The sequence below is a fragment of the Pinus tabuliformis genome, chromosome 4_1 (genome assembly GCF_031772625.1).
Source record: "Pinus tabuliformis cultivar Carrire ecotype Pingquan chromosome 4_1, CPIR1, whole genome shotgun sequence".
NCBI classification, from domain to species: domain Eukaryota; kingdom Viridiplantae; phylum Streptophyta; class Pinopsida; order Pinales; family Pinaceae; genus Pinus; species Pinus tabuliformis.
Genome location: NC_142303.1, coordinates 33,364,814 through 33,391,781, shown reverse-complemented (window position 1 = coordinate 33,391,781; position 26,968 = coordinate 33,364,814). Strand labels below are relative to the sequence as shown.

Sequence of the window (26,968 nt, the reverse complement as noted above, 5' to 3'; positions counted from 1 at the left end):
AATAAGTACTAAATCCCCTCATAAGCATTCATTCCCCCCCTTCAGTTCATTCATTTTCCCTAAATAATATTCTTTCCTAAGGTTAAATCACTTTTACCTAGGAAAAGTATTTGTTCCCCCACATAACTCATTTTCACATCAAAAACACGCAAAAAACACTATATCCTAAGTTTTATGGAAAAGCATTAAAACTATGAAATATCATATACTTAGGTATGGTGCCCCTTTCTGCTTATTTGACTAAATTATTAACTTATTTATTAAATCCCTAATAAAAACATGTTTCCCATATATATATTAACTCCCGCAATATTAATTAATCCCACCCCAGTTTAATTATATAAACTAAGTTTTTCTACCCCGGACTCACTAACTAACTGATCCTCGATTAAGTTAGTTAAAAAACCCAATTAAATCCCACCCAATACCTTAATCCCCGCCTTAATCTCCCATTAAACCAAAATTGTCACGCTTAAACGCCCGTCGGGCCCCCCCATTACCTTCCATGCAACTCCATCGCCCGACCACCACACAATTTCTCCCCTCCCCATTTGACGGCCCATGTTTATTTTGGAAGGGCCTAAAATTTGAACGTTACCCGCCCAAAAAGGGTTGTTTTCCGCTGGATCCCCAAAGCGACGTGGAGCTCAGTGAATGGAATCGGGTGGCCTTCCCCCAATACCTCCAACCGCCCAAAAGCTGTGCGAAGCAAACCACTTACCGCCAGCTCGCTTCATGCCAAAATAACCACTGTTCACCCCACTACGTGACAAACAGCCACTGTTCAACTGTACCCGCTAAATTGACTTTCGCGCATAAATCCAAAAAGCCCCAAATTATTGTTTTTATCATTTTTTTAACTGAAAACTTCCATGCAAGCACCTGCGAATGTTGAAAGCAGCCAACCCACGTACAATTGCACCCTAAAGACGCCATAAAGCTCCTAGATTTCCTTCCAGCATGTTTGAAGCTTTTTCGACCATTCACAGTTGCCATTCACCTGGTTCGGACCCAGTTTTCTTCAAAATCCAGGTATTTAAACCATAATTCACTGAAAACCCTGTCAATTTCAGAGCCAATTGCTAAGTGTTCTTAATTAGAATTAAAGGGAAACTCTAGTAACTGAAACCCACCTGGAATTGAACCACCTTTTCCCTAAAAGACTGAAAATTTACCTCCCCCATTCTCAAATCCACAAGAACTGAGAATGGCTGCTCCAATTGCTATGGATGTCAGACCAATTTCCACTCCTCACCTGGACTTGGACCACCTTCCCCTTGCTGATAAAGATTTCCAAATCAAGGACACCTCTGTCCTTGAATCCCCTATCAAACTATACTGCCGATATAGAGATCAATACCTGAACCACGCTGATAAAATTGGTCTTTGGGAGTCTAATTTGCCCAAGTATCAATTCCCTGAAGTGCACATCTTTCCAGAAATTGTCCATTATTTCCATGCAAACTACATCCCCAATCAAAGAGCAGTGATGTCCCCTAACCAAACCATACTTTTCACCATCACTGTCGAGTCAATCAATGAAATGCTACAACTTCAACCAGGGCAAAATCTAACCCCTATTTCAATTGGAGACCTATTAGACTGATTCCCCAAGCTTACCACTGCAAAACTTGCTGAGATGTTCCAAACCTTCATCAGGGAGGAGAAGTGTATCCCAAAAGATCCTCCTCCATATGTGGCTACCATATTTTCCCCATTTGGTCAGGACATTGTAGCAATGATTTCTTGTGTCTTAGGATATACCACTAGTGAGTATATAGATGAAATCATCTTAGCCTTCATGTCCATTTTCACTCTAGGATAGCCTCCTGCTGTCATGCATGATTATGCCAAGTTCATAGCTAATAGGATGCATGATCAATTTCTTAGAATGAGTAATGAGAGAGTATTCAAGTATTCCTCAATTTTGTACCACCTTTTTCTATATTACCAAGCTAACAAGTTCCCCTTTACTCTCCAAAAGCTTGATACTAAAGGTCACCCTAGGTCAGTGATTTTCTGGACTCCTTTGATCCATAAGTATGACTCACCATATCCATACACAGACTTCATAGATATTTTTGTACATCCTATAGTAACAATGTTGATAGGCAGCCCTCCTCCAAGAATCAGTTCAGATATCAGGAGAATCCTACAGCTTTCAAAACAACACAAAGTGGGAGATTGGTACTTGTACCAAAATCACATTGAAATTAGGATTTATGGCTGTGAGCTGGCCCCATATAAACTACCTAGATACCTCCCAATGAGGTTATTTTCTTTGGAGTACTACAGGCAGATAATCAATTCAGATGAGGTACATTTTGTCAAAGCCAAAAAGAAGGCCCAGCTCAGAATCAAAGATCAACTAGGCCCCTTTGTGTGTAATAGCCGAGAAGTTGGAAAGGAAGCAGATCAAATCCTTTAGAGACTTAATCTAAAACAGAGCTTCATGTGGAGATATGATCCCTTGGACTTCATCTGCAACAGAAGACAGAAAAACAAGATGGCTCCCTACATTCACCATCGAATCCCTAAAATAGAAAAATATGCAAATCAATTGGAATGGGTGGAGAATACTTTACTGGACAGGGATAGCACTGAAGTTGCTATTGAAAATGCTCTAATTTAGCTAGAGAAATACCTTGATGAAGGTTCTTCCCTGCAGGTACTAGAAGGATCTCAGGTCCAAGAAGAATCTCAAGCACAAGGAGAATCTCAGGCACAAAGTGAATCACATGTAGAAGAAGAATCCCAGGTGCAAGAAGATTCAAAACAACCAGACCTATCAGAAGAGCTAACTAAAACAGGTATACCAGAGCCCATCATGAGTACTCCCCCAGTCTTGCAAACTCCTCTAAATGAGGAGAAAAGTCTCAAAAGAAACAGGGAAGAGGCCACTACTTCAGGCAAAGAAACCGCACAGGCATATGTAGAGACCAGCCTAGTCAAAAGGTAAAGGATAAATCCTGTCTCTGAACAGGAATTCACAGAAGAAACAGTTGGGGCCACCAGCACAGAAAGAGAAGGAAGCAGGCATGCCACTCCCTCTGGTAGCACACTAGAACCTTCTACTTCACACACTCAGATGTTGGAAAGGCAATAGAGTGTTGAAGTGTCCTCATTCAAGATGCCAGTTGACAGAGACCAAGACATCAGAGAAAGGTACAAGGATATAAAAGCCAGAAATGAGAGGCTAAAAGCCCAAACCTATGCACAGTACTTAAATATGGCACCTACCAATCAAATAAGGCTTATGTCAGCCTATGATGTGAAAGAAGGAAAATGCAAATGACATTTATGAATCCCACTACCCAGCAACCAAGAACAGCAATGGACTTCAAAAAGATAGACTTCGAAGTACTGGAAAAGGACATTCATCCTATTGACCAGATTGACTTGCACAAGTAGACAGGGGAGATGATTTACTCCACCTTGATAGGGAAAGCCATCACAACCCACCAATTGCAAAACTCCCTGAATAACATATCAACTCAATTCCAATTGTAGAAGGCCTCTTCACAGGCCAAAGACACTAGAATCAAGTCCTTAGAGGACTTAATCATTGAGTTGGGACACGATCCCAAAGATGTACAGGCCACTGAAAAATTGATAAAGAAGAAGAATGATGACATAGCTGCTTTGAAGAAGCAACTCAAGATTCCACAATTACATCACCCACAAACAACAAAAGTCCTGGAGACACAAAAAGGACAAGAAGAGCTCACAGACTTGGTCCTAAAGCTAAATGACCAATTAAAAGAAACAGAGAAGGAGTTAGACACATTGATTCAGTCCAAACAATGTGACTTGGCCACCACTTATAGGACTGCCATTCCCACTATTTCTACTGCAGTTCCTTCAACATTGGCAACATCATTGGCATCCACAACTCCACCTTCCACAGCACTACCAATCATCACTGAATCTACAACAATAGGTACTTCAACAGAGAAAACAGAAGAGCTGGTAAAATCCATGGAGGATATGTCAATCCAAGCAACAGAGCTCAAAAGGCTAAAGGAGAAAGTGGTAAGCTTAGAAACTGATTGTAAGCTTGCCCACATTCAGCAGAGAGAAGAAACACAGAAATCCCTAAGGATGGGTGAGAAGATCAAAGTCCTAGAAAAAGATTTAACACTGCAAAAGACACTAGGACAGACCAAAGAGATGCTTTGGGCCATTATCATTGACTCTGTCAATGATATTTGGCCATAAATTCAAGTTATATTTGAGCAAACTGAATTGGTGAAAGTGGCCACTAAGGCTATTCAAAAAGTAAGGGAAGATTTAGGAGACCAACCTAAGGATGCAAATTGACTCATCCACTTCCTGAACAGTAAGAACAGACATGAGCTTAATGAGCTTGGTGTAGAGGATAGGACTGAAGCCATCCTAGAAGTTAAAAAGGTTCTTTCCAAAAGAAACCTTATGGTCAACTTAGAAGAAAAATGTCATAACATGCAGGTGGCCATTGACATATTCATGGCCAAATTTCAAATTTTGAGGGACAAAGGCCTTCCCAGTCCTATGGTCATCCATGATAAACTTATGACCCTGGACTACACTGATAGACTAAGAAAGTTGTCCAAGGAACAAGCAAGCACTTAAGGTATCAAAGCCTTGCCAACTGGAAAAGTATTGTATGATACTTTGGAGAATCTATTTTTTCTAGAGCATGAGGTGAAACATTTGTTTGTCACCAAGCCCAATTTTGCTAAATACACAAAGGCAGATGAAATCTATAGAAGGATGTTGAAAGTAAAGTTCCCTGAGGATGAATGGTGGGAAAAAATGATAGATTTACTATAAGTTACCACAGTAAATCTGAAGGTAGCTAGATGAAACAGGTAAAAGACAGATTAGCAGGGTCAAAGAGTATGAGTGACAAATTAAAATAAAGATGATTCCAGCGTACAAATATCAGCCAGCTTAAAGGGCTCAAACTCAACAGCAACAGCCAGCACTACCACAATAAAAGGGACAGCATGATGTAGTTTTGCATATGTCCCTACCTTCATGCTTGAAGATATTTTGATTCCCTAGATTAAATCTCAGATTGTTATGAGATATTTTGTAAATATTTTTTGTAAAAATACTTCATATTTCGAAGTATTTAGGGTGGATTCCAAGACATTTATATAGAATTTCTCTCTCAATTCTAAGTTCTATTGTATCAATGATTGGATTGGCTTGCTGGATCATGGAATAAAGCTAAGATATTTTATAGGATTCTTGTGTAAAGCGAAAATCAAATAAGTATTCTCTCATGTGTATTATTGTTTTTCCTTATGTTTCCTAATAATCATATGTGTTTCTATGAAATCTGAATGTTAAACTAGGAATGATATTTCATAAATTGCTTAACTACACTCTGTCTTGACTATTTGCATTCTTAATGTTTTCTACTAAACTATCTTAGTTAGGGAATTCTTGACTGCTCCCTTGCTTCCACAGTTTCCCCCTAGTCTATAGCAAAGGATTCTTAATTGCCCTTTGTTCATGATCACCTTCTTTCTTTCATTATGATCCCGGTATAAGGATTCTTCATTGCCCTTTCACCCTGGTTAGAACCATCTCCTCCATTAAACCTGAAGATTTTCCTTTTGCTTTGCTAGCATGCTCTGTGAACATTCCCTTTAATGATCTAGTCTAGTTATGATATCCTTTGATTGACTCCATAGCCCAATGGCTTGAAGACCTAGCTCTATCCATTTGTTCCAAGAATTCCACCACCCAACTTTCAATCTAAAATCAAAATCCTCATGAACACTAAGAGCTAGCCTAAAATCTAATAAAAACAAAGTTAAATCATAAAGAGAGAGCCCTCTCTGGACTTAGGTTGGCTAGAACTTGAGTCTAAAATATTGGTTTGCGGTTACCTCAGATTATTCCTAATTTTGATAACTTCTAGGGAAAACTTCTGAGTGATAACATAGTGGCGACCATACTGGGGTTCTCAAATCCTTAGTCCTAATAAACCTTTGAGAAAATTTCAAATCTTTATTTCAAGCCTCTTGAAGGGTTTATTAGAAGTTATTTACAAAAATTTCATAAAAAAAAATAAAGTAACTAGAAAAGTTCGAAACTCTGTCTTCAAGGAGAACTCACTACATTAGGGCCAACCTAGATCCAAATCCTCCCCCAATAGTGGATAATCCCAACCTGATTTCGAGAAGATCCAGAAGACAAGAGAGTTCAGTAAGGCCAACACCTTCAATCAAAGCAAATTCATGCCCTAATGAGTGGTTGTTTTTAGAAGACCTCCCCTTTGATGAGTCATTTGACCTTTCCCTATTTAGAACCAGGTTTGAAAGTGCACTTGATGACATAGTTCTAGATCCAGAGTTTATTGCAGATCTTGAAGTCCAAAAGGAAAACCTGTCAATTGATCAGTATATTCTAAATTCCCCTCAGTCATCCCTTACTACTGCTAAGATCCCCGAGCTCTCTGAACCAGTGTCAACTACCCTTAGTTCACCATTATTCCCTTCCACCTTTGAAGTTCATTCCTCACCTCCATTTATACCTTCACTTCCCCACCAACCTATCATTACACATCAGTCACCCATTACTCCCAGTTCTCCATCAACTACTGTATCATCTCCTGGTACCCCAACCCCACTTCTTAGTCCTGCCCAACTTAGAGCCATGGAAAATAGATATGCTCCTCTTGTGTTACCTACTCCACGTGGTGCCATGCCACAAGATTACCAGAACAAAATTGTCCAATTCGATGGCATAGGAACTTATACAGCACAACAACATACAAACAAAATGACATATTTCTTTGAATTACATGAAATTGATATTGGAGATGTTCAAATGAGACTTTTTTCTCAGACTCTGGCTGGTGATGTAAGAAAATGGTTTAGAGCTTTACCTGCTAATGGTATAGATAATTTAGAAGTATTTTATCAACAATTTTTAAATAGATGGGAAAAGAAAAAGAACCCTCTGCAGATTCTTTCAGAATATGAGAGCATCAAAAGAGGACCAAATGAAACAGTCTAGGATTACTGTACTATATTTAACAATATATACAATGCAATACCAGTCAATCTTAGACCCCCACTTGACTTAGCTCTGATAAAGTTTCCTAATGGGTTTGATACTGATATGGCATTCCAACTTAGAGAGAGAAATCCTCCAACTTTAGAAGACATGTAGAGTGTAGCAGTTAGTGTAGAAGCTAATTTGCTAGCAAAAAGAGCTAGGGTTAGGAATGAAAGGAGAGGACCCTTGAAAGATGAAGCCTCACCCTCTGACCTTAAAATAGATGTCCTAACCAAAGGAATGGAAAAACTGATGGATAGGATAGAGAACATTGAAAGGAAGCCTCAATGGGATAATCAACAAGCACCTCCAGTGAGAAATCCAAACTTTAGAAAGAATCAAAATCAAAATACTGGAAAAAATGGACCTGATCAGAATATTAGGCCTCCTTTTCAAGAAAACTATGCTGAAACATCCCATTCAGAAGACCCTGAACAAGACACACAAATTAACTTAATGGGATTAGATGATGAGGAAACTGTCTTTTTGACCCAAGATGATCAGGAATTACATATGCTTCAGCAATTGCAGACCCAATCCAGAGAATCATTCGATTATAAGCAAGGGTATGATTATGCTATCTTCAAAGTGCACAAATAGTACAACTTGAGGAGTAAAAAGAACACTGATACTCCTGACCAAAACAAGAAAGCAGTACCAAATCAACCTAAGAAAATCAAAACAGCTCCAGTTACTAAAACTCTTCAAATCCTCCCTAGACCAAATCAGAACCCTTCTGGTCCCACCATTGTAGATATAACCCATGACCAACCCCCTAATGATCAACCATCCACTTCAATCCCCTCCAAGGAGACAGTGGAGAAATCTCCAAACACCATATTAGAAAATCCACAGAAAAATACTTCAAATGCAGAAAAAGAAGAGCAATCTACTCAAACTCCTGCCATGAAAATTCCAAGCCCTCAAACAGAGAAAGCCCCTTTGCCTTTCAATTTGGGAGTAGAGGTGGCTAAACTGAAAATCTCAGTTCCCTTAACAAAGCTGATTAAAAATGAAACCTATAAATCTCAAATAAGCAAAACCTTAAACTTCGTTGAGAATGAAGACTCTGTCAACTTGTTTGATGATCAGCCTGAGCTTATATTCGGTCCTGATGTTAATGGAAAACCATTAGAAGGAGGGATACCACCCTTTTATATTAGCCTTAACATTCATGATAAAATCTTACACAATGCAATGTTAGATTCTGGGGCTTCATACAATTTAATGCCTAAATCTATTATGGAAAAATTAAACTTGGACATTACTAGACCTTACAAAGACTTGTTTTCATTTGATTCAAGTCAAGTAAAGTGTCTAGGGTTAATCAAGGACCTGTGTTTTTCCTTAGTACAATACCCTGCTAAGACTATTCTCATGGATATAGTAGTAGCTGACATCCGACCTAAATATGGCATGCTATTGTCTAGATCATGGGGGGTTGAACTCCAAGGATCTTTGTGACTTGACATGTCATATGCCACAATTTCAGTCTTTGGACATCCTAAAAAACTATACAGAGAGACCCTAATGAAATATGTAGTGAGTAGCCAAGATAGGCCTCAAAACTTTCCTATCTATTCCCTGCATTCTGACATCGATTCTTTTATTCTGTACAATGATGAACAAACACAAGAAATTACTTCAAACGACATTATTTCAGAACCAAAAGAAATTGCAGTTACAGCCCAAAATGAAACCGTCCAAACTCAAGAGCTTTCAGATAAAAAAGATGATCAAGACACCTTAATCAATGAAAATTTTGTCCCTCTAGACAGTAAGAATTATGAACATGAAATATTATGGCATCTTGAATTTGACAGGTCAGTGAATAAATTAGGAGCAGGAGCAGGAGTGTGGATTTAGAATTTAGAGAATGATCACTCAGAGGGTCGTGCTTACAGATTGAATTTCAAATGCACTAACAACATGGCTGAGTATGAAGCACTTCTTTTAGGTCTCAAATGTAGAAATTTGAATAATATAACACTTATTCACAGAGATTATCCTGATTATACACTATTTGCAGAATGCATGCATAATACATAACCTCCTCTACCATTGATCATCAATTTGCGGAATTAAAAAAACAATCGCATGCGCACATTGAAACATCAATCACACATATCAACATAGTATGTAATGGGAAAGCATACAGCTGAAAACCCCCAACTATATGTATATTATAATGATAGAGAACATGTAACAATACATAGTACAATACTCCTCACAAGTACTCAGTACTATCTCCACATGCTACACACAAACTAGCTCAGATCTGAACAAGTCACGGGTTCAAATCTCCTCCACTGTTTGCCTACCTCTACTGCGCAATCCAATTTGAGAATAGATCAGATCCAAGTTCGAATTCCCTTGGCTTGTACTACGCAATCCTCATTGGCAATCTCAATCAATGATTGTGCAAATATCATGCACAGCTATAGTCACAACTGATAGTAGTCTCACCCTTTCACCCACCTCTAACACTTGTCTCCACTGAACTATCCATGCACTGAGTTAACTGATGTATTCTTTAGTTGATTTATGAGTTAATAATTAGTGAATTAATTAATAATTAATTCACATCACTCATCACTAGTGTATTTTGCAGTTAGACTAAATACAACTAGTTCAACTAAGTCAAACTGAACACAACTCCACCAAACTCAATCACTTGAGTTCTAACTGAAGTCCATCATGCAATAGCTCAACTAACCCATAGGAAAAGCGTATTTCCTTCTGGCAGTTGCATGTGCCACATCCGTAGCTCGAACTGAAGTGCTGCAAGAGGATAAGATAATGTTTATAGTCCAAATATTATTAAGAGCTAATAATATTCGACTGTTCTATTTTTTGACTGGCAGTTTAAAAATAGACTCCGCCCATATGTCTAAAAATAGAGGTCCGTCTATTTTTACCAACATGACCAATCATCCATAAATAGCATCCTGCAACTCATAGACCATGATCCATATGTCTAAAAATAGACATAGTCTAAAAATAGACTTTGCGCCAAAAATAGCTTGCGGGCCCACTTAGTGAAGGCGACTTCTTTTCACTAAGCTCCATCATCTTGTTGCATTTTCAACACTCCCTCTCAACAAGATATGGATTATCTGCAACCCCTATCCTGCCTCTGTGGTATTCGAATTTTCTCCTGGTGAGCGCCTTCGTCAAGATATCAACATCCTGATCCTCCGTGGGAATGTATAAAAGTAACATGATTCTCCGCTGCGCACAATCTCTGATATGATGGTACCTGATGTCGATGTGCTTGGATCTATCATGAAATACTGGATTAGCCGAGAGTTTAATGAAACTTTGGTTATCACAATAAATCACAATAGGCTCCAAGTGTGACCAGAACAACCCGACCAGGATCTTCCTCATCCATATAGCCTCGCATGCAGCCAAACTTGCTGCCATATACTCAGCCTCTGCTGAATTGGGTGCCATGGATCTCTGCTTCCTACAGTACCAAGAAACTGTTGTTGACCCGATACTAAAGATCCCTCCAGATGTGCTCTTTCTATCCATTGGGCTCCCTGCCCAATCTACATCCGTGAAGCCACATATCTTCACCTCAACCTCCTGTCTGTACCACAATCCATATCCCGATGTGCCTCTGAGATAACGCAATACATGCTTACCTACCTTCCATAAGAGCTTGGTTGGCTTAACCATCGCTTGTGAAAGCTGGTTAATAGCATAGCATATATCGGGTCGTGTATTGACAAGATACATAAGCGACCCCACCAACTGTCGATATACAGTGGCATCCACTACCTCTGCTGAAGTAGCATCCTCCTTCCTCCAACCTCCAGGAAGAGGATTATCAACAGCCTTGCAGCCATGCATGTTGAACTTCTCCAGTATCTCTCGGGCATACTTACCTAGAGAAACAAATAGTCCATCACTGCGCTGCCAAATTTCCAATCCCAGGAAATAATGAAGGAGGCCCAAGTCCTTCATCTCAAACTCTCTAGCAAGATCCTCCTTGCATGAAAGTATCAACAGCTCATCTCCCGTCAAAATCAAATCATCTACATAAAGTACAATGATCAGCAACTTACCCTCCACCACAATCTGGTATAGGTTAGAATCCGCCTCACTCTTGGAGAATCCAAGTCCGATGAAATAACTGTCTATCCGTGTGTACCAAGCACGAGGTGCTTGTTTCAACCCATACAGCGCTCTCTTGAGCCTGCACACATGTGACTTGCTGCTGAAAATCTCGAAACCTTCGGGCTGCTCTATGTACACCTCCTCCTCAATGACTCCATTGAGGAACACAGTCTTCACATCCATCTGATGGATGTGCCACCCCATCTGCACTGAGAGAGCAAGAATCATCCATATGGAAGAATACCTTGCGACAGGTGCAAAGGTCTCTTCATAATCGATCCCCTCTATCTGTGAGAAGCCTCGGGCAACAAATCTTGCCTTGTACTTCTCTACACTCCCATCAGCTGCTTGCTTCACTTTGTAGAGCCATCTCGAACCCACCACTGATTTCCCTTCTGGTCTTGGGACAATCTCCCATGCACTGTTTCTGACAATCGAATCATACTCTTCCACCATGGCATCTACCCATTCGGGATCCTCCACAGCTTCCTCGAAAGAGGATGGCTCAGTCACGACACATTTGCTCACAAGAGCCATGTATCTAGTGTACCGATTAGGTGACTGTCTCTGTCTGCGCTGTGCTGTAGGTGGTCCTACAACCTTCTCTGCATCTTGAGCCAGTCGCTTAGCTTCTGTAGTGCGCTTTCGCCCTCTGATGGTTGGCACTACATGAGTGGTCTCTTCCACTCCATGAACTTCATCTTGTGGCTGATCCACATCCTAAAGCTCATCCTTAGGAACTAATAGCTCCTCATCTGCATGCAAGTGTGGCTCCCTCTCAAGTGAACACTTCATGGCTTTCTCCTCCTGAAATTTGATATCTCGTCGCACAACAGTCTTGCGACTTTCTGGCAAATACACATGATAGTTGTGGGGCATATCAGTGTACCCACAAATATCCCAACCTCTGCGGTCGGCTCTAGCTTCTTCCTGGCATCCTTCGTCACATGCATGTAAACAAGAGAACCAAAAATCCTCAAATGGGAAATATCAAGCCTCTTACCAGAATAAGCCTCCTTGGGTGTACTCATGCCAAGTATCTTGTGAGGACAACGGTTCTACACATATACTGCAGTATTTCATGCCTCCGCCCACAAGTGAAGGGGTAGGCCTTGATCATGCAACATCGCCCGTGCAGCACCCACGATCGTTCTATTCTTCCGCTCAGCAACCCCGTTCTGCTGTGGGTTATGGGGAGCTATGAGCTCTCTTCGAATCCCTTTTGCGCTGCAGAAGTCCTTGAACTCACCAGAGATGAATTCACTACCATTGTCGCTCCTAAGAGCCTTCACCTTCTTCCCCAATTCCTTCTCGACCAGTGCTTTGAACTCACAGAACTTTGAGTATGTCTCTCTCTTCTTCTGCATGAAGAAGATCCAGCACTTTCGAGAGAAATCATCAACAAAGATCACGTAGTACTTGTGCTTTGCTGTCGAAGCTACTGAGAAAGGTCCACACACGTCTGTGTGAATTCTCTCAAGGATCATTGTGGCATGACTATCCTTCTCGTGAAAGGTGGCTTTCACAAATTTTCCTGAAGCACACCCCTTGCACTGATCTGACTGTGCAAGAGTGCCTTTAGGAAGCCCAGTAGAAATCTGTTGCAGTATCTTCAAGGCTCCATAGTGAAGGTGGCCCAATCTCTGGTGCCACAGCTTGCCATCATCCCGGCTCACCAATCCTTCTACCTTGCATGCCATTGCTGCACAGCCATCTACATGTAATTGATAAAGGTTCTTGACTCGAACCCCTATCTTCCGAGTTTCTCCAGTTGTCTTACTGCGCAGGAAAGCCTTTCCCTCGCTGAAGAAAACATCATATCCCTTGTCTTCTAACATCGCCACAGAGATAAGATTCTTCTTCATTCTGGAACATGCATCACTTCCTTCAATACGAAGGGTTTACTAGACTCCCTCTCAAAGGAAATGGTACCAATACCGGTCGCACTGTATCTACCATCATTGCCCATCTTGATGTGCACTACAAGATCTTTCTCATCCAGATCAGAAAACAAATCTCGATCTCCTGTCATGTGAAACGAGGCACCACTGTCCAAGAACCATACCGATCCCATCACACTTGATACCAAGCATGCGATCAGCAAAAAATCCAGCTCAAACTACGAGGCTAAGGCCTCTCCCGCTGTAGATCCAGCAGCTTGCTTATTTTTCTTCTTCTGCAGACAATTTGTGGCATAATGTCCATGCTGGTGACAATGAAAGCACTTCGCCTTGGACATGTCCTGCTTCTTGCCTTTTTCACCAGAATGAGAACCTTTATTGTTCTCCCCCTTCTTTTCTTTGGCAGCCAAAGCACAATTTTCTTCATCAGATGCCTTTGATGAAGATCCGTCCCTGGTATTCCGCCTGATCTCCTCTTGCACAAGATCAGACCAAAGTCTCTCCCATCCTGGCAATTTCTCCTGACCATTGACAGAGTCCACATAGGAATGCCAACTCTTCGGAAGACCAAGGAGAACCAAGCTCACCAAGTCCTCATCATCGGCAGTCACCCCCACACTTCCTAGCTCATCCCGGCATTGGGTGAACTTCGTGAGATACTTGGGCATACTGTCTCCTTTCTCACACTTAATGTTTCTGAGTTTATCCTTGAGCTCCAACTTCCTCTGGTCGCTCTTGCTTTGGAATAAATCTGTCAATGCTTTCCACATCAAGTATGGAGAAGCCTTTCCATGCAGGCTGGATACAATGTGATCCTTCACATCCTCCAACAGAATCCTTCGACACTTTGCTGTCTTCTTTTGCCAAGCCTCAACTTGAGCAGCATCAGTAGGCTTTGGGACCTCAGCATATATGAACTCCTTCAACCCATTGTCATCTAACACTGCCTCCATCCTGTCTTTCCATGCAATATAATTCGAGCCGCCTTCAAGGGCATACTCCAATCGCAATCCGTTGAAAGACATTTCAACTTTGACACCAAGAAAACACTGCTGCAAATTTGAATTCCACCAGCTCAAAACTCAACCACTTCTGATCTAAAATTCATGAGAACAAATTATTTCTCGTACAGAGATTGACTGTATGGGAATTTTCCGGATATCTCACCTTCCAAAAGAAGGATGAATCCATAGGCTACTTGGCCCGATTACAGACTCTGCCTGAAGAAATAAAATGTAATCACTTTCTGAATAATAGATCTGATGATAACCTTTTCTCTGATACCATGTAGAAATCTAAATAATATAACCCTTATTCACAGAGATTATCCTGATTATACACTATTTGCGGAATGCATGCATAATTCATAACCTCCTCTACCATTGATCATCAATTTGCGGAATTAAAAAAACAATCGCATGCGCACATTGAAACATCAATCACACATATCAACACAGTATGTAATGGGAAAGCATACAGCTAAAAACCTCCAACTATCTGTATATTATAATGATAGAGAGCATGTAACAATACATAGTACAATACTCCTCACAAGTACTCAGTACTATCTCCACATGCTACACACAAACTAGCTCAAATCTGAACAAGTCATGGGTTCAAATCTCCTCCACTGTTTGCCTGCCTCTACTGTGCAATCCAATTTGAGAATAGATTAGATCCAAGTTCGAATTCCCTTGGCTTTTACTACGCAATCCTCATTGGCAATCTCAATCAATGATTGTGCAAATCTCATGCACAGCTATAGTCACAACTGATAGTAGTCTCACCATTTCACCCACCTCTAACACTTGTCTCCATTGAACTATCCATGCACTGAGTTAACTGATGTATTCTTTAGTTGATTTATGAGTTAATAATTAGTGAATTAATTAATAATTAATTCACATCACTCATCACTAGTGTATTTTGCAGTTAGACTAAATACAACTAGTTCAACTAAGTCAAATTGAACACAACTCCATCAACTCCTTAATCAACTCCACCAAACTCAATCACTTGAGTTCTAATTGAAGTCCATCATGCAATAGCTCAACTAACCCATAGGAAAAGCGTATTTCCTTCTGGCAGTTGCATGTGCCACATTTGTAGCTCGAACTGAAGTGTTGCAAGAGGATAAGATAATGTTTATAGTCCAAATATTATTAAGAGCTAATAATATTCGACTGTTCTATTTTTTGACTGGCAGTCTAAAAATAGACTCCGCACATATGTCTAAAAATAGAGGTCCATCTATTTTTACCAACATGACCAATCATCCATAAATAGCATCCTGCAACTCACAGACCATGATCCATATGTCTAAAAATAGACATAGTCTAAAAATAGGCTTTGCGCCAAAAATAGCCTGCGGGCCCACTTAGTGAAGGCGACTTCCTTTCACTAAGCTCCATCATCTTGTTGCATTTTCAACATCAAATTGGTTAGAAAGTTAGGAGCTATAAGAGTTCTATTATGGGAGATTTTGAGTTGGTTATAAAACAAATTAATGTTGTATATATGACCAGAGATCCTAGGTTGAGTTTTTATAGAGGAATAGTTGTAGAAATATTGAACACTTTTCTAGAAACTAAGCTTGCAGTCATCCCAAGGAAACATAATATGCAGGCTCATAGTTTAGCAATGTTTTCCAGCACTTGTAAGTTACCATTTCAACCTAACCATCAGTACACTACTGAGGTTAGGCACAGACCTACTATCCCAGATAACTTAAAAAACTGGCAAGTATTCACTAATGACCAGCAGATAAATAATTTTTTAACTTCAAAAGAAGAATTTGTATATAGTAAAATAGATACTGACATAACATTAGATCTTGATTTTAAAGATAAAATAGAAATTAATGAAATAGAAGATGAAAAGATAGATAGATTTCATCCCACTAAATTTACAAAATCAGATGTAGAAAACCTAAAGCAAGTTGAAATTGATGAGATAATTAACGAAGATTCTGAAATCATTAATCTTAAAGACAACTTTTTGCCCAAAGGATTGACCCCTTTGGAAGACTTGCTTGATTCAAATGATGTCCCTAGAAAACCAAAAATGGAACCCTTAAAATCTGATATTGAGGAGTGTAATTAGGTACTGAGGAAAATCCAAAATTAATAAAAATTTCAAAGTCCTTACCTCCTACTGAAAAAGAGAAATACCTTGAATTACTAAAGGAATTCCAAGATGTCTTTGCTTGGAGTTATGAGGACCTCAAGTCCTATGACACCAGCATAATACAAAACACCATCCCATAAAAGAAAACCAGAAGCCTTTTAGACAGAAGCTCAGGAGGATTAATCCCATCCTCTTGCCTTCTATTGAAAAAGAAATCAGAAAGATGTATGAGGCCAAGCTAATAGCACTAATTAGATTCTCTGATTAGGTTTCGAATTTGGTGCCCACAAGGAAAAAGACTAGTGAGATAAGACTTTGTGTTGATCTCAAGAATCTTAATAAAGTTTCACTCAAAGAAAATTACCCTCTTCCTAAAATGGAGCACATCTTACAAAGGGTAGTAGGGTCAACCAGAATCTCATTATTGGATGGGTTTTCTGGTTACAATCAGATTTTAGTTCGCCTAGATGACCAGGCTAAAATAGCATTCACTACTCCTTGGGGCACATTCATATATGTGAAGATACCTTTTGGGTTAAAGAATGTAGGGCCACTTTTCAAAGAGCTATGGACATAGCTTTCGCTAAGGAAATTCATGACTTCTTAGTAATATAGTTAGATGACATCACTGTATTCTCAAAATCCGATAAAAAACACTTGGATCATCTAAGACAGGTCTTCATAAAATGTAGGAAGTATGGAATTTCTTTGAATCCCAAGAAATCCTTGTTTCGGCTAGAAGAGGGAAAGTTATTAGGCCATATAATCTCAAATGATGGTATCCGAATAGATCCTGCAAGAATTGAGGCCATCTTACAAATACAAAATCCTAGGAGCATCAGGGAATTACAAGCCTTTTTAGGAAAAATCAACTTCCTTAGGAGATTTATTTCTAACCTAACAGAATTAATTAGATCATTGAATAACATGCTGAAGAAAGATTCGACCATAAAATGGACCATTGAAGCTAAGAGATCCTTTGAAGATATTAAGCTAGCCTTAACAAAAACACCAGTTTTGGTTAGTCCGAAGTTTGATAGGGATTTCATTATATTTTCCTTTGTCTCAAAGCATATAATTGCTGCAGTCCTACTGCAGAAGAATGATCAAGGTTATGAACAACCCATTGCCTTTTTTAGCAAAGCCCTGAGGGATGCCCCTTTAAAGTATAATATAATGGAAAAGTAAACCTTTTCTTTGGTCAAAGCTATCAAAGATTTTAGAGTTTATATTTTATATTCTCATGTAATAGCCTATGTCCCCAACGCAGTAGTCAAGGATATCCTAACTCAGGATGGTCCAGATGGAAAGATAGGGAAATGGATTGCTACTATATTAGAATATGACCTAGAAATCAAACCAAAAAAGTTAATCAAAGGCCAAGGTTTAGCCAAGCTCATGGCTGAATCGAATTGTCAGGCCTTAGATATAGATTTTATTGTAGAAATGGATAATGGAGAGGATATGGCGACTCCACCAATCAGCCAAGCCTTTATTGAATCACCATGGTATGTTGACATCATATATGTTTTACAAATTTACAAGCTCCTCCTGAAATATCCAGGACCAAAAGCAGGTTTTTAAGAATGAAATCTTTAAAATTTTGCATAATTGACAATTCTTTGTTTTGGAGGAATCATGAAGGTATCCTTCTTAACTGTTTATTGAAAGAAGAATCTGACAAGGTGCTACAAGAGTTCCATGCAGGTGACTGTGGAGGACATCTTTACTGGAAAACCATTGCTGACAAGATTCTTAGAGCTGGTTTCTATTGGCCCACTTTGTTTTCTGATGTAAAGAAATTTGTAACCTCATGTTATAAATGTCAGATTTTTGAAGGAAAGAAAAAGCTTTTACCCCTGCCCCTAAAACCAATATCTGCTAAAGCACCTTTTCAACAATGGGATCTTGACTTCATTGGTGAAATCCACCCTCCTTCCTTTGCCCAACACAAATGGATCCTCACTGCTACAGATTATTTTACCAAATGGATAGAAGCCATATCGTCAAGGCAAGCCACTGATACTGTTATAATAACCTTCCTTGAATCCAACATCCTATCTAGATTTGGGTGCCCAACCAAGATCATCACTGATAATGCAGCAGCTTTCAAATCTAAGAGAATGATTGATTTCTGTAATAAGTACCATATAACTTTGGGCCATTCCACAGCTTATTACCCCCAAGGAAATGGACTAGTAGAGTCCTCAAACAAAAGTATGGTAAATATCATCAAAAAATTGTTAGAAGACAACAAGAAAACATGGAACAAAAAGCTAGTAAATTCCTTATGGGCAGATAGGCTAACCACAAAGAAATCCATTGGTACTAGTCCTTATCAATTAGTTTATGGAATGGAAGTTGTTTTCCCATCTTCCTTGGGAACACCAGTGATGAAGTTGCTCCAAGAGTTGCAGGTTGAACCAAATGACATCCAAAGAAGAATCAACCAAACAATTCACTTACAGTAGACCAAGGAAGAAGTGTACATCAGATCTCAAGTTGTGCAGGAAAGGATCAAGAAGACTTTTGATAAAAGGACTAAGGCAGAAGATTTTTACCTAGGGGACAAAGTTTTGAAATGGGATTCAAGAAGAGAGGATAAAGGTAAACATGGGAAATTTGATTTCCTATGGAAAGGCCCATATATCATTTATGCTTTCAGAGGTAATAATGCTTTCTTCCTCAGAGAAATGGATGGCACAGAAGCAGAAGGAGGACCAGTTAATGGTCGAATGCTTAAACACTACATTGAACCTAGTTACTGATTTCACTAATCATTTGTACATATTCTGTTTTTCAAAAGTATAGAGTGGATTGGATGGTGATGTTTGAAGTTGAAGCCCGAAGAGAAGGTCGTAAGATTCAAAAGTTTTACTGTCATAAATAGTAATAAGGCAGAAAAGTGAAAAAGGAAAAAGTTGCAAAGTGACATCACAACAATTTAGAAGGCCATTTATCTACAATTTCTTGACATTTCATCAAGAAATGCCATCCCCAAGTGGAGACACTGTTAGGTTACTATACCAATAGGAGTCATAATTTTTGAATGGCTGAGATTAAACCTGTAATATGTACATACCTTTGCTTTTTGCAAATGTTTTCCATATTAAAAAAAAATTAAAAAATGTAAAGAGGGTATGTCCTAAAAGAATAATCAAAGGACAAAAAGAATAAAAAGGTCGAAAAAAGATGAAAAATATGAACCCCAAGAAAAGAAAAAGACCATGAAAGTGAGCAAGTCAAAATGCCACTACTATTTACTTTCATGCATAATAAATGATTGTGTGCAGTTTGTAACCTTTGCCACAATCCATGATAGTCAAAATGTTTAAACTTGGCTATTTCATGTTTCAATTTCATGTCTATAGATAGAGAATAAATATCTGACCAAACTGTTTAATCTTGGCAGATAAGTAGATAGGTAGAGTAAATAAAAGGAGCTCAACTGTATAATCTGAGCGCTTGGATGTAATAAGGTTAGATTTAGATAGTTTACTATTGTAAATAAAAAGAAAAATGTTTGATAAGGGTTTGCTAGCTTAAATGCACCCTAATAAAGAGAATTAAAAATGGTAGGATGAGTAGGTGGGTAAGTAGTAGAAAGGTTGCAGAATTTTGATGATTGATTAGACAAAAGCATGAGCATCATCTTTTTCATCATAAAAGTTCCAAATGTGAATGGGCACTCAAGCATGCAGATGGATATCAAAGTCAATTAATTAATTTCCCTCATTCATTTCACCTTTTACTTAACTAATTTCCCAAAATAAAGATCAAAGTACTTAAAAACCCTAACTCAAAGAGGCTCAGAGCATTTCTCTAACTTTGGGAGGGATCAGACCCTTGGCTCAATTACTTATAGGCAATAAGTACTAAATCCCCTCATAAGCATTCGTTCCCCCCCTTCAGTTCATTCATTTTCCCTAAATAATATTCTTTCCTAAGGTTAAATCACTTTTACCTAGGAAAAGTATTTGTTCCCCCACATAACTCATTTTTACATAAAAAACACACAAAAAACACTATATCCTAAGTTTTATGGAAAAGCATTAAAAATATGAAATATCATATACTTAGGTATGGCACCCCTTTTTGCTTATTTGACTAAATTATTAACTTATTTATTAAATCCCTAATAAAAATCGTTTCCCGTATATATATTAACTCCCACAATATTAATTAATCCCACCCTAGTTTAATTATATAAACTAAGGTTTTCTACCCCAGACCCACTAACTAATCGATCCTTGATTAAGTTAGTTAAAAAACCCAATTAAATCCCACCCAATACCTTAATCCCCGCCTTAATCTCTCATTAAACCAAAACCGCCGCACTTAAACGCCCGTCGGGCCCCCCCATTACCTTCCGTGCAACTCCATCGCTCGACCACCACACGATCTCTCCCCTCCCCATCTGACAGCCCGTGTTGATTTCGAAAGGGCCCAAAATCCGAACGTTACCCGCCCAAAAAGGGCTATTTTCCATTGGGCCCCCGAGGCGACGTGGCACTCAATGAATGGAATCGAGCGGCCTCCCCCCAATACCGCCAAGTGCCCAAAAGCTATGCGAAGCAAACCAATTACTACCAACCCGCTACACACGAAAACAACCACTGTTCACCCCGCTATGCGAGAAATGACCGCTATTCACCCGTACCCGCCAAATTGAATTTCACGCATAAATCCAAAAAGCCCCAAATTATTGTTTTTATCATTTTTTAACTGAAAACTTCCATGCATGCACCTGTGAATGTCGAAAGCTATCAACCTATGTACAATTGCACCCTAAAGACGCCATAAAGCTCCCAGATTGCCTTCAAGATTGCTTGAATCTTTTTCAATCGTTCACAGTTGCCATTCACTTGGTTCAAACCCAGTTTTCTTCAAAATCCAGGTATTTAAACCATAATTCACTGAAAACCCTGTCAATTTCAGAGCCAATTGTTGAGTGTTCTTAATTGGAATTAAAGGGAAACTCTAGTAATTGAAACCCACCTGGAATTGAACCACCTTTGTCCTAAAATACTGGAAATTGACCTCCCCCATTCTCAAATCCACAAGAACTGAGAATGGCTGCTCCAATTGTTATGGATGTTAGACCAATTTCCACTCCTCACATGGACTTGGACCACCTTCCCCTTGTTGATAAAGATTTCCAAATCAAGGAAACCTCTGTCCTTGAATCCCCTATCAAACTATACTGCCGATATAGAGATCAATACTTGAACCACACTGATAAAATTCGTCTTTGGGAGTCTAATTTTCCCAAGTATCAATTCCTTGAAGTGCACATCTTTCTAGAAATTGTCCATTATTGCCATGCAAACTACATCCCCAGTCAAAGAGCAGTGATGTCCCTTGACCAAACCATACTTTTCACCATCACTGCCGAGTCAATCAATGAAATGTTGCAACTTCAACCAGGGAAAAATCTAACCCCTATTTCAATTGGAGACCTATTAGACCGATTCCCCAAGCTTACCATTGCAAAACTTGCTGAGATGTTCCAAACCTTCATCAGGGAGGAAAAGCATATCCCAAAATATCCTCCTCCATATGTGGCTACCATATTTTCCCCATTTGGTCAGGACATTGTAGCAATGATTTCTTGTGTCTTAGGCTATACCACCAGTGAGTATATAGATGAAATCATCTTAGCCTTCATGTCCATTTTCACTCCAGGACAACCTCCTGCTATCATGTATGATTATGCCAAGTTCATAGCTGATTAGATGCATGACCAATTTCTTAGAATGAGTAATGAGAGAGTATTCAATTATTCCTCAGTTTTGTACCACCTTTTTCTATATTACCAAGCTGACAAGTTCCCCTTTACTCTCCAAAAGCTTGATACTAAAGGTCACCCTAGGTCAGTGATTTTCTGGACTCCTTTGATCCATAAGTATGACTCACCATATCCATACACAGACTTCATAGATCATTTTGTACATCCTATAGTAACAATGCTGATAGGTAGCCCTCCTCCAAGAATCAGCTTAGATATCAGGACAATCCTATAGCTTTCAAAACAACACAAAGTGGGAGATTGGTACTTGTACGAAAATCACACTGAAATTAGGATTTATGGCTATGAGCTGGCCCCATATAAACTAGCTAGCTACCTCCCAATGAGGTTATTTTCTCTGGAGTACTACAGGCAGATAATCAATTCAGATGAGGTACATATTTTCAAATCCAAAACGAAGGCCCAACTCAGAATCAAATATCAACTAGGCCCCTTTGTGTGTAATAGCCAAGAAGTTGGAAAGGAAGAAAATCAAATCCTTTAGAGACTTAATCTAAAACAGAGCTTCATGTGGAGATATGATCCCTTGGACTTCATCTACAACAGAAGATAGAAAAACAAGATGGCTCCCACATTCACCACTAAATCCCTGAAATAGAAAAATATGCAAATCAATTGGAATGGGTGGAGAATACTTTAGTGGAAAGGGATAGCACTGAAGTTGCAGTTGAAAATGCTCTAATTGATTTAGAGAAACAACTTGATGAGGGTTCTTTCCTGTAGGTGCCAAGAGGATCTCAAGTCCAAGAAGAATCTCAAGCCCAGGAAGAATCTCAAGCCTAAGAAGAATCACAGGCACAAGGAGAATCTCAGGCGCAAAGTGAATCATATGTAGAAGAAGAATCCCAGGTGCAAGAAGATTCAAAACAACCAGACCTATCAGAGGAGCTAACTCAAACAGGTATACCAGAGCCCATCATGAGTACTCCCCCAGTCTTGCAAACTCCTCTAAATGAGGAGAAAAGCCTCAAAAGAAACAGGGAAGAGGCCACTACTTCAGGCAAAGCAACTGCACAGGCATATGCAGAGACAAGCCTGGTTAAAAGGCAAAGGATAAATCCTGTCTTTGAATAGGAATTCACAGAAGAAATAGTTGGGGCCACCAGCACAGAAAGAGAAGGAAGCAGTCATGCCACTCCCTCTGGGGCACACTAGAACCTTCCACTTCACAGACTCAGATGTTGGAAAGGCGACAGAGTGTTGAAGTGTCCTCATTCAGGATGCCAGCTGACAGAGACCAAGACATCAAAGAAAGGTACAAGGATATAAAAGCCATAAATGAGAGGCTAAAAGCCCAAACCTATGCACAGTACTTAAATATGGCACCTACCAATCAGATAAGGCTTATGTCAGCCTATGACGTGAAAGAAGGCAAAATGCAGGTGACATTTATGAAGCCCACTACTCAGCAACCGAGAATAGCAGTGGATTTCAAAAAGATAGACTTCCAATTACTGGCAAAGGACATTCATCCTATTGACCAGATTGAGCTGCACAAACAGAAAGGGGAGATGATTTACTCCACCTTGACAGGGAAAGCCATCACAACCCACCAATTGCAAAACTCCTTGAATAACATATCATCTCAGTTCCAATTGGAGAAGGCCTCTTCATAGGCCAAAGACACCATAATCAAGTCCTTAGAGGACTTAATCATTGAGTTGGGACACGATCCCAAAGATGTAAAGGCAACTTAAAAATTGATAAAGAAGAAGAATGATGACATAGCTGCTTTGAAGAAGCAACTCAAGATTCCACAATTACATCACTCACAAACAATAGAAGTCATGGAGACACAAAAAGGAAAAGAAGAGCTCATGGACTTGGTCCTAAAGCTAAATGACCAATTAAAAGAAACAAGGAAGGAGTTAGACACATTGATTCAATCCAAACAAAGTGACTTGGCCACCACTTCTAGGACTTCCATTCCCACTATTTCTACTGTAGTTCCTTCAACATTGGTAGCACCCATAGCTCCACCTGCCACAACACTGCCACTCACCACTGAACCTACAATAGTAGGTACTTCAACAAAGAAAATAGTAGAGCTGGTAAAAGCCATGGAGAATATGTCAATCTAGGCAACAGAGCTCAAAAGGCTAAAGGAGAAAGTGGCAAGCTTAGAAACTAACTGTAAGCTTGCCCAAATTCAGCAGAGAGAAGAAACACAGAAAGCCCTAAGGATGGATGAGAAGATCAAAGTCCTAGAAAAAGATTTAACACTGCAAAAGCCACTAGGACAGACCAAAGAGATGCTCTGGGCCAATATCATTGACTCTATCAATGATATTTGGCCATCAATTCAAGTTATATTTGAGCAAACTGAATTGGTGAAAGTGGCCACTGAGGCTATTCAGAAAGTAAGGGAAGATTTAGGAGACCAACCTAAGGATGCAAATTGACTCATCCACTTCCTGAACAGTAAGAACAGAAACAATCTTAACGAGCTTGGTGTATAGGATAGGACTAAAGCCATCCTAGAAGTTAAAAAGTTTCTTTCCAAAAGAAACCTTATGGTCAACTTAGAAGAAAAATGCCATAACATGCAGGTGGCCATTGATAGATTCATGGCCAAATTTCAAATTTTGAGGGACAAAGGCCTTCCCAGTCCTATGGTCATCCATGATAAACTTATGACCCAATTGGACTACACTGACAGACTAAGGAAGTTGGCCAAGGAACAAGCAAGCACTTCAGGTATCAAAGCCTTGCCAACTGGAAAAGTATTGTATGATACTTTGGAGAATCTGTTTTTTCTAGAGCATGAGGTGAAACATTTGTTTGTCACCAAGCCCAATTTTGCTAAATACACAGAGGCAGACGAAATCTACAGAAGAATGCTAAAAGTAAAGTTACCTGAGGATGAATGGTGGGAAAAAATGATAGATTTACTATAAGTTACCACAGTAAATCTGAAGGAAGCTAGACGAAACAGGTAAAATATAGATCCGCAGGGTCAAAGAGTAGTAAGGTCAAAGAGTATGAGTGACAGATTAAAATAAAGATTATTCCAGCGTACAAATATCAGCCAGCTTAAAGGGCTCAAACTCAACTGCAACAGCCAGCACTACCACAATAAAAGGGATAGCATGATGCAGTTTTCCATCTGTCCCTACCTTCATGCTTGAAGATATTTTGATTCCCTAGATTAAATCTCAGATTGTTATGAGATATTTTGTAAATATTTTTTGTATAAATACTTCATATTTCGAAGTATTTAGGGTGGATTCCAAGACATTTCTATAGACTTTCTCTCTCAATTCTAAGTTCTATTGTATCAATGACTGGATTGGCTTGTTGGATCATGGAATAAAGCTCAAATATTTTACAGGATTCTTGTGTAAAGAAAAAATCAAATAAGTATTCTCTCATGTGTATTATTGTTTTTCCTTATATTTCCTAATAATCATATGTGTTTCTATGAAATCTGAATGTTAAACTAGGAATGATATTTCAGAACTTGCTTAACTACACTCTGTCTTGACTGTTTACATTCTTAATGTTTTCTGCTAAACTATCTTAGTTAGGGAATTCTTGACTACTCCCTTGCTTCCGTAGTTTCCCCCTGGTCTATAGCAAAGGATTCTTAATTTCCCTTTGTTTCCTGATCACCTACTTTCTTTCATTCAGATCCCGGTCTAAGGATTCTTCATTGCCCTTTCACCCTGGTTAGAACCATCTCCTCCATTAAACCTGAAGATTTGACTTTTGCTTTGCTAGCCTAGTCTGTGAACATTCCCTTTAATGATCTGGTCTAGTTATGCTATCCTTTGATTGACTCCATAGCCCAATGGCTTGAAGACCTAGCTCTATCCATATGTTCCAAGAATTCCACCACCCAAATTTCAGTCTAAAATCAAAATCCTCATGAACACTAAGAGCTAGCCTAAAATCTAATAAAAAAAAGTTAAATAATAAAGAGGGAGCCCTCTCTGGGCTTAGGTTGGCTAGAACCAGAGTCTAAAAGATTGGTTTGTGGTTACCTCAGATTATTCCTTGTTTTGATAACTTCTAGGGAAAACTTCTGAGTGATATCACCTTATATCTTTCATGCCTTAATGGCAAGTTCTTCGCATTCAATGATAGGTTTTCATCGCTGGCCTTTGATTAGATGATTCCACGAGTGTTCGACTTTAGCTTCATTTTTACATTCATGGATTGTATTGGCGTACCTTGAGATCCATTGTCATTATTGGTCATTTCTCTCGTACATGTTAATGGTTCACATCATTGGCCAGTAATCAGGTGGTTTTCTAGCATGTTCAACTTTGACACATTCATTCGCATGTTAGAATTCGTACTTTGATCAGGTTGGGATGGAGCGTAAGACCTTGAGTTTTGTCTGATATGACTTAGGTTGCGTGGAGTTATGTATTATTCATGATTGTGATGATGATAATGATAGTGGTTAACGTCCACTGAGACCAAATTGGTCTATCAGACCTATAATTTTCTTAGTTTTTAATTGTCTGGCTCCTCATCTTTCTTGGCGAGATTGGTGTTGTAGCTTTCTTTTTTATCTCTACAGTCTTCCAACTTCCTTTATCTTGCATATCCTTCATCTCTTCTAGTTCTTGGGGCATTGGTGTCTTAGCTTCGCGATCTATTGTGTTCACCCTTTTGAAGATAGTCGGAGAAGAAGTTTGGTGTAGGAGATCTCCTTTGCTGTTAAATGAAGTTTTATTTTGTGCGGTATTCGAATCCTCATAACTCTTGCTTGAAGGGTTGTCAAGTTCACTTTTTTGTTGTTGGGCGGGGCTTTCTCCCTGCTTGTCTTGAGAGTTGTTTCTTTCTTGCTCGATTTATTGTGATTTAGATTTTTCTCTAGAGTATTTTTTTTTGATGATAGTGTAGTGTTCTTTTTGTGCTCCTTCCCACCATGTAGATCTGTGGTGGTTTTTTCTAGCAGAATTTTTCTGGGAGGCTTTTGGGCAATTTTTGGCTAGATGGC

The 26,968-nt window shown here is 39.2% G+C and overlaps 1 pseudogene; it reads right to left on the bottom strand.

The window, feature by feature from the left end:
• Nucleotides 1-3,821: 3,821 nt before the first annotated feature.
• LOC149174043 (uncharacterized) overlaps nt 3,822-26,968 on the bottom strand; it is a 54,734-nt pseudogene continuing 31,587 nt past the window's right edge.